Consider the following 6,877-nt stretch of genomic DNA (forward strand, 5'->3'; position numbering starts at 1 on the left):
AGACAACACAGTGGAATTCTCTATGGTACTCGTGAAATGACATAATAGAGACTTGCCTTGTTCTCTGTACTTAACCTTACTGGTTTAAGTCATAGGTAAAGTCAATTATCTTTTATATGTAATTAACACACCCAATTCATCTTAAAATTATCACTGAATTAATTAACTAAATAGAATAATTCGATATTCGACCACCTCGATATACGTTCATTACAGCTATCCTTAAAATACACATCAAACAGATATTCTAGGAATGCACATGCAATGAATAATAGTCAGATTTCACATGATATTACATTCTTCATCTTTTAAAATCTCATCTTCTACTACCAAACTTGAAATTAAACTTAGGTTATTTTAACAACAGAAATAAATACTACAATATTACGATCTCGTAAATATAACTAAATTGTTACGTCAGTTTAATCATATTTACCAGTCGTAGTACTATACTACTTATTTCTACTGTTATAACAAACTAAACTTATCCTTCAAATTGGCCAAGATAATAATACAATGTACATATGATATTCTCGCTTTGAATAACATATCATCAAACAAATATATCATAAATCTATCTTTTCCATTGAAAACAATCTCCAATTCAATATTGGATAGAAAACATCATTAAAATAATAGAATTCCAATTCGCACACATATAATTTTCATCATAATATAAATACTATTGGCATATCTAAAATGCTTCAAAAAAAATCAAAAAAAATCATGTCTAACAATTCCCAATAGCGTACAGTTAACTAAATTTTCCAAGCTCTGTTGTTGTTTTAAAAAAAAAAGAACATAATCGATGATACCGAGTGTTCATACAAACTCATTTCCATTTTTCCAAATTGCAAGTTCTGACCCATGGACAACATATTTACTATTTAGAATCTCCAATATACTAACATACAAGATGCAACACAAAATGACATGTTACCAGTTTACACAACCTCAAGTAACTGTTATAAAGGAATTCGAACTATACTACAATGTTCAGACAGTGTATTGGCTATTATTCATGGAAATTTTCAAACATTTCAATAAACATAAAAATGTTATGCTAATAACATGTAAATTCAACATTATTATGGTTTCACACTAACTATCTGACAAAATGCCTCTGCCCTCGACTACGGTCATGAGCCCGTAATTTAAAGGAAACTCATGACTGAGGCCGAACCTCTCACCTATTTGCTGCAAATAAACAAGTGAGCTTTGAAATATGGGTTCTCATAGAGCTCAGCCCTGTCAAAGCCGAATACCCACATATAACACAATCACATACTAATTAACTGTCGCAAGCATGAGGCTCCGACCGAGTTTAACTCAGTGAAAAAAAAAAATATATTTAGGGCAAAACCCGAATATATACATATGACTACACCCAATATGATATCTTCATACTCCACATTCAAAGGTCGATATATACAGAGCTAAGCATCGCATACAGTACCATGCTCTACATATACCCATCCTTGAATCTAAATTCACAATATGTAAAACCGATAACCATTTACATCATGCTAATTGAAATAACATTGCAATTGCAAACAGAGAGAGAGTAGGGTAAGAAATTGCCCCTACATGAAAACTGAAGATGGAAAATACTCTGCAATTTAACTCAATGCCAAAGCCCCAAAAGCTGAGACCAAACTGGTAACAATCTCCAACAGCTTACACATATAACTCACAAATGACTTTACAATGGAGTGAAGTACAAGAACCCAATAACAACAACAGACAACTCCTAATAAGTAACTCCATTGAGCTTAACCAAATATGCAAGTTTCCCTTCCAACCAACACCCTTCATTATGCTATTACCTCAGTAATAAGATCACAGATGTGAATCAAAATAGAGTAATGCAACCAAGTTTTCGGCCCAAATTTTGCAAAAAAACCCAACTTGCAACAAGAAATGGCTGACTAAACCTTTAGTGCCATAATTCGTCATAATCATGCATTCAATACCCATCAAGAATCACAGAGCTGTGTAGTCAGTAGTGTCAAAACCATTGCCATGAATTTGGCTTTCAACACAATGAATATGTTTCCTCTTTCATGGCATTCGATACCCATTTAGGGTTGTATGCCATTTAAGAAATTTAAACCCCTTTTAAAAATAGAAAATGTTTATGCTAACCTCAACTTAGGGTATTTAGCCCCTTTAAACAAGTATATATATATGCAATGCAAACTGTGGTTTATTAAACCCTTTAAAACAAAATGAATATAAGTTATATAATTAAAACCATCTCAAGGGTATATGCATTATAAAGTATTTAATCCCTTTATAGCATATGCCTATATGCTATACAGAAAAAAAAATCTAATGCAATAATTCCATCCCTTCTCAATCACATATATGAAAGTACAATGACAAGTTCTAAATGCATATAACATATTATCATACAAATGTATTTACAATGTCAAGTTAACACACAATATATTTACTTTCTTTCCAAAGTATACAAACACAGAATGCAATTTACAATGAGTTAAAACATAATAAACATAATTGTTACCCAATCAACATGAAATTATTTATATACCAGTTTCGAATCTTAAAATCCTAATTCACCATCGCTGCTAACAATATAGTTCAAAATAGAAAATAAATTCAGCATAAGTCTTGTGTTTCAAAGGAAAGTAAAATAACCAAGTTCTTACAGAAATAAAAACATAACAATAGCAAGGGACTTAAAACAACAAGGTCCTAGTGAGTAGAAAAACTCGAAGTAGTGGTCAGGGATGACACCCTCCCCCACTAGGATTCGACTTTCTCCTGGAAGTCATTAAACAAGAATGGATGAGCCGCTCTAATCATTTCAACATCCTCCCAGGTAGCAGATGTTTCATCATTGGGGTCCCATAGGACCTTTACCTGCCTTATTTCTCTCCCTCTTAAATTCGTACTTCTGCTTTCTATGATCTGTACTGGTTCCAGCATGATTTGACCATCCATAATCTGCAAATTTTTCCAATCAAGCACATGAGCAATATCAGGTATATACTTACGCAAAATTGAAACATGAAATACATTATGAATGCGTGAAAGACTTGATGGCAAGGCAAGTTTATAGGAAATAGGTCCAACCCATTCCATAATTTCAAATGGACCCACGAATCGAGGTGCTCACTTGGATCCCTTTCCATAATGAATTGGACTCTTACATGGTCTTACCTAGAGAAACACTTTATCAGCCACCAAGAATTGATAGTCAATTCTATGCTTATCAACATATTTCTTCTATCTATCTTGAGCAGTAATAAGGTGCTCTCTAATCCTTTTAACTTGCTGCTCCAAATCTTGCAACATATCGGGTCCTAAAAGAGTCCCGTCCTCCAAATTATCCCAACTAAGAGGTGTTCTACAAGGTCTACCATACAATCCTTGAAAGGGTACCATACCTATGGAACTGTGATATCCATTATTATAAGTGAATTCTACCAAGTGTAGATACTCCTCCCATTTATTTTGTCTATCCATCACATACATCCTAAGCATGTCTTCCAGTATCTGGTTGACATGTTCAGTTTGTCCATCTATCTCTGGGTGCTAAACTAAAAAGAAATTCAACTGAGTACCTAACTCTCACTGCATGGATCTCCATAGAGAGGAAGTAAACATTGGATCCCTATTAGAAATAATCTTCTTAGGAATACCATGTAACTTAACTACCTACTCCATATATATCTTGGCAACCGTTGCTGCATTATAGGATGATCTAACTGGGATAAAATGGGCAACCTTAGAAAAACGGTCCACCACCACCACAATAGCGTCATGCCTACGAGCTGTAATAGGCAATCCAGTAATCAAATCTATAGAAATGGTGTCCCATTTCCATTCTGGAATATTATGTGGCTATAATAGTCCTGCAGGGTGTTGATGTTCAACCTTAACTCACTGACATTCCAAGCATTGAGCCACAAAATCTGCTATTTCTCTCTTCATTCCAGGCCAATAGTAATGTTGCTTAAGATCAACATGCATTTTCTTGACACCTGGATGAGCCGAATACGATGCTTTGTGGGCCTCAAACATAACCAGATCTCTCAAATCTCCCAACACAGGAATGTACACACTCCCTCTATACATCAGTAAACCTTCAGGGTTTACTTAATACCCCTCAAAATGACCTTCCAAGATGTTGCCACTATCAATAATAGCCTTAACATCTTGAAACCAATGATCTATGGAAAGGTTCTATAAAATCTTATCCTTAAGATCCACTATTAGGATCAAAGAAGATAATTCATGTCGCCTTCTGCTAAGTGCATCAACAACAACGTTCTCCTTGCCTTGCAAATAACTAATCTCAAAGTCATATTCACACAAGAACTCCATCCATCTTTGCTATCTAGCGTTGAGGTTTGGTTGTGTGAAAAGATACTGAATGCTTTGGTGATCAGTATGTAACTCAAATCGTTGACCCAAAAGAAAATGCTGCCACTTGGTCAAAGTATGCATGATGGCCGCAAGTTCGAGATCATGAGTAGGGTAATTCACCTCATGACTCTTTAGCTTTTTGGACTCATAAGCTATAACACGTCATTCTTGCATCAACACTATCCCTATGCCATTAAAAGATGCATCAGTACAAACCACAAACTCCTTAGCTGAATCAAGGACTTCCAGAATTGGTGCACTGGTCAAACATTCCTTAAGTTTCTAAAATGCTTCCTCACATTCCTCTGTCCACACAAATCTCTTCCCTTTTCTTTGAAGAGATGTGATAGGATGCGCTATTCTAGAAAAGTTTGACACAAATCTATGGTAATAGCTTGCTAAGCCCATGAAACTTTGAACCTCAGACACATTCGCAGGTGCTGGCCAATCTACAATAACCCAAATTTTGGATGGATCTACAGAAATTCCATCCCCTGAAATGATATGACCTAAGTAATAGATCTTCGATTTGAAGAATTCGCACTTCATAGGATTGGCATACAGTTTGTTCCTACGAAGGCATTCCAAAACTTGCTCTAAAGGCTAGTTGTGCTCCTTAGCAGTGTCAGAATACACCAAAATATCATCCAAAAATACCACTATGAACTTGTCTAGGAAATTTCTAAGCACACCATTCATTAGGCTCATAAAAATAGAAGGTGCATTAGTTAACCCAAAAGGTACTACTATGAATTTGTAGTGCCCATACCTGGTGCGAAAAGCTGTCTTATGAATATCAGCTTCCTGGATTCTAAGTTGATGATATCTAGATTTCAAGTCAATCTTCAAAAAGACTCAGACACCCTTGACTTGATCAAACAAGTCATCAATTCTAGGAAACAGATACCTGTTCTTAACAGTGACCTTGTTTAACTATCTATAGTCTATGAAAAGTCTTAAGGAGCCATCTTTGTTCTTGACAAAGATTACCGGAGCACCCCAAGGTGATACACTAGGACGAATCAAACCTTTCTCCAAAAGCTCCTCCAACTGAAATTTAAGTTCAACTAGCTCTTGAGTTGTCATTCTATATGGAGTCTTGGAAATTGGTTCCGTTCCTGGCACTAAATCGATCTGAAAATCAATTTCTCTTCTCGGAGGTATTCTAGGAATCTCCTCAACAAAAACATTCAAAAAACTCTGTAAGACTGGATGATCAAGAGAAGAACCTTTAACCATGGAATCTTCTAAGTCATTTACTGCTATGGCAAAAAAATTGCAGCCTTTTCGAGCACACCTTGCCAATTTCTTGGCAAAAATTATCCGCAAAGAGATGGGTCTCTTGATTCCAGCAATAACCCTAGTTGATCCAACATCATCCAAACAAGAAATTGTCTTATCCTTGCAATCCAAAATAGCTTGATGTTGTTCTAACCAATCCATTCCCAAAAATATGTCATACAATCCTAAAGGTATAACCCTAAGGTTTGCTGAAGTAGTAAAAGGTTTCATTTGAATCTTACAGTTAGGAGCAACAATATCAACATTCACCCTAGAACCTGATGCTAACTCCACTTGCCATCTATTCCTTGCCTTAACCATAGGAATTCCACTATATGCAACTAAAGTAGAAGAAATAAATGAGTCTATAGCTCTAGAGTCAAATAAGATAGATACTTTCATACCTTGAATATTACCCTAAGCTTCAATAACTGTGTTCTGATGTTCGGCCTGCTTCTGATCTAGGGTAGCAAAAACACGATGGTTCTTGGCAGAATCACCAACTGTCACTTCAAACCTAGCTGGCTTAGGTCCAACCTTCGGCTTGTCCCAGTTAGGGCACTAAGACTGGTAATGACCTATTTGACCACAATGATAACACTCAATAGATTTCCTAAATCCCATGTTCTAACCAAAAAGACTAGGAGATGGATTATTACTCTGCACACTCCGAGGTGGTTGAGATGGTCTAGGCCATTCTGAACCCTTGGAGTTCTTATCAAACTTCCTCTTCTTGAATTTCCCAACTGAAAATCCTGATTTCAAACTATTCTGAGGAGCTTTTTTATTCTTATTGACATTTGGGGTAGGTAGATCCATGCTGGTTTTGTATGAAGTCCCATGATAGCCAGACTTCATCTCAAGCAGTTTTGCTTGCTGCGAAGCTTCCTGCATAGACACAGGTTTGAAAGTTATCACTTCCTCCCCGATCTTGGGCATAAGCTGCCTAATAAAATGCTGTATCATGGCCTTATCATTTTCTACCCAGCCAAAATTTTATTTTAAGCTCGTAGAACCTACGTTCATAAGCTTCCACTGTAGAGCCAGACTACATAATCTGAAAGAACTCCTCTACATGGGCCTGACGCCAATATTCAGACATGAACTTCTCCTTGAAATGCTCTACAAAGAGCTCCCAAGTAACTAAAGAGATATCAATGCCAAACTTCTCCAACTCTTGTTCCCACCACAAAGAACCGAA

Source organism: Cupressus sempervirens, chromosome 5, assembly GCF_028749045.1.
Source record: "Cupressus sempervirens isolate cs-2001-9-10 chromosome 5, ASM2874904v1, whole genome shotgun sequence".
Lineage (NCBI taxonomy): Eukaryota > Viridiplantae > Streptophyta > Pinopsida > Cupressales > Cupressaceae > Cupressus > Cupressus sempervirens.